The sequence below is a fragment of the Myotis davidii genome, unplaced genomic scaffold (assembly GCF_000327345.1).
Source record: "Myotis davidii unplaced genomic scaffold, ASM32734v1 scaffold1402, whole genome shotgun sequence".
In the NCBI taxonomy this organism is placed as follows: domain Eukaryota; kingdom Metazoa; phylum Chordata; class Mammalia; order Chiroptera; family Vespertilionidae; genus Myotis; species Myotis davidii.
Genome location: NW_006292789.1, coordinates 210,049 through 212,755, shown reverse-complemented (window position 1 = coordinate 212,755; position 2,707 = coordinate 210,049). Strand labels below are relative to the sequence as shown.

The 2,707-nt window shown below is 40.0% G+C and overlaps 1 pseudogene; it reads right to left on the bottom strand.

Annotated features, from left to right (window-relative positions):
- Positions 1 to 543: 543 nt before the first annotated feature.
- LOC102752680 lies at positions 544 to 2,384 on the bottom strand (annotated as a pseudogene).
- Positions 2,385 to 2,707: the final 323 nt, after the last annotated feature.

Genomic DNA, 2,707 nt, shown 5'->3' with positions numbered 1-2,707 from the left:
ATATATATATATATATGCTGACTTTCCCAACTCCTCCCTAGCAATCTCTTCCTGGTTCCTCTCATTGGATGAATCCTATCAGAATCCAGAGTGCAATAGAGTGAAGAAAGTTGGAAAGGGCAAATACTGAAGGGCAAAAATCACTTAACATATTTAAAGATATAATTCACATTCTCTTGGAGTCTTCTGTTCTCTAGCCAATTGTCCATCTCAGATGCCTATTGTCAAACCAACATGGTCATACGAGTGCTCTTTCAATCTAGATAACATAATTCTGAAGTGGTATATCTGAAGAATGTGAAGAAATATTTCAGTGGCTGCACAATATAGTGACCCCTTGTGATTTTTCCAGTCTTAAAAGGTCCTCCCATCAACTCCATTCATCAATATTAAGCTGTGTTCCCCACATTTTGTAGGTGTTTAGTTTGCTTTTTGGACCTAAGTTCAGGACTGGAGAGTTATCATTTTTTTTTTTTTACATTTCATCCAGATAATCAGTATCCTGCTATAGCTTATTATAATCATTATTATTTTTTTTTTTTTAGCAACAGAGGTCAGCTTTTATTGGCCGTGTTACAAAAGAGCCAGTTTAGTCAAAAAGGCCAAAGCCCATGTCATCATCAGACTCCTCAGATTCTTCTTTCTTTGCTTCCCCTTTCTTCTCAGCTGGGGCAGCAGTGGTGGAGGGGGCAGGACCTCCTGCTGGTGCAGCACTAGCTGCAGGGGCAGGTCCACCAGCCCCTACATTGCAGATGAGACTCCCAATGTTGACATTGGCTAGAGCCTTTGCAAACAAGCCTGGCCAGAAAGGCTCAACGTTCACACCGGCTGCTTTAATGATTGATCTTATCCTCCGTCACAGTCACCTCATCGTGGTGCAGGATCAGGGCTGAGTAGATGCAGGCAAGCTCTGAACCTAGGCCATGGCGAGGGTGAGTTCTGGGCGAGCGCTGCCGGGAGCGGTGCTAGTCGCCGGATGAAGTGAGGGCCTCACCCCAATGCGGCCTTAGCTCCCTCGGAAGAACCGAGCACCTTACCGGCAGCGGGGGAAAAGGGGCTATAATCATTTTTAGATTTCATAAAGCCAGCTCTTTCAATTAAAGGATATTTAGATAACATCTAGTTCAATGATACCATTTTGTGTGAGGGCTAATTGGGACCCAAAGAACAAGCTATTTGGGCAAGCGAGTAGAAGAATGGGGACATGGCTATTGGCTTTAATCCAATCCCAAGAGAGCTTAGATCTGGAGTCATTGGAAATTTTAATATTTTTGTATGTATATTTTTCTCAGACATAGGACAAGATAAACTCTTATTTATTCTGCTGAATTGTCTTTTGAAGAAATGCTTGCCTGCTATCAGTTTAATGACATTGTTCTCTCAAGCTATTAGGTAGCAAGCAATTTCTTGAATTGAAAGAACTTGTCAATTCATTCTGCTATAACAGTGAAAGTCTATTAGATGAAAATGCCTGAATATGGCTTCTAAGCCCTCTGACACAATATTGTTGAATTACAATCCCACCCATCCACTCCCCCCCACCTTCCCTATGATATTCCTCACTCTGTTCCATGCTTCAATGTCTCTGGATCCTCTCCATTCATCAGTTTATTTTGTTAATTAATGTTAGACCAATGTAGTATCAGTTTTTTGGCCTATTAACATGTTAATATACTACAACAGACTTCACTTTAATTGTGGGAGCTAGAGTTGTTATATCACTTCTCTGAGACATTTGCCCTGGGGAATCTGTAGCAGGTGAAAACTCACTGTCAGATGACTTCAGAGCAGTGGTTCTCAACCTTCCTAATGCTGCGACCCTTTAATACAGTTCCTCATGTTGTGGTGACCCCCAACCATAAAATTATTTTTGTTGCTACTTCATAACTGTAATTTTGCTACTGTTATGAATTGTAATGTAAATATCTGATATGCAGGATGTATTTTCATTGTTACAAATTGAACATAATTAAAGCATAGTGATTAATCACCAAAACAATATGTAATTATATATGTGTTTTCCGATGGTCTTAGGCGACCCCTGTGAAAGGGTCGTTTGATCCCCAAAGGGGTCGTGACCCACAGGTTGAGAACCACTGCTTTAGAGGAATTGCTGTTATCAGGTCTTCCCATAAGGATGCCTTGCATGTTAATCAGCTTGTTGACAAGAGCATAACCCAACTATACACTAAATCTTATCTGAAACACACTGATATCATTTATAATGACCACAACCCACCTAGATAAAGCTCCATAACTTCAGGTAAAGACCAAGTCTGATAGCTCATGTGAATAGAAATATGTGTAGAATCACCATGGACCATACACTTTCTGTTGGCTTCCAGGGCCTCATCTTTAACTTTGTCAAGAGACATAAAAGTCATGATGGTTACTACAATTGGCTCAATCAAATAATGCTCACCAAGATACATCAGGTCCCAATCTCTGGAATCTAAATATTTCCTCATAAAGAAAATGTTTCCTTGAAGATGTAATTAAGTTAAAATAAAAATATTGAGATGGGCAGGTTATCCTGGATTTTCCAGGTGGTCCCTAAATGGTATCACATACATCATAAGAAGGAAGAAGAGAGAAATTAGGCATATACCTAAAGCAGAAAGTAAGATTTGTGAAGATGCAGCAGAGAGAGATTTGAAGATGTTAACCTTGAAGATTGACACAATGTGTCCACAAACCAGTGATTGTT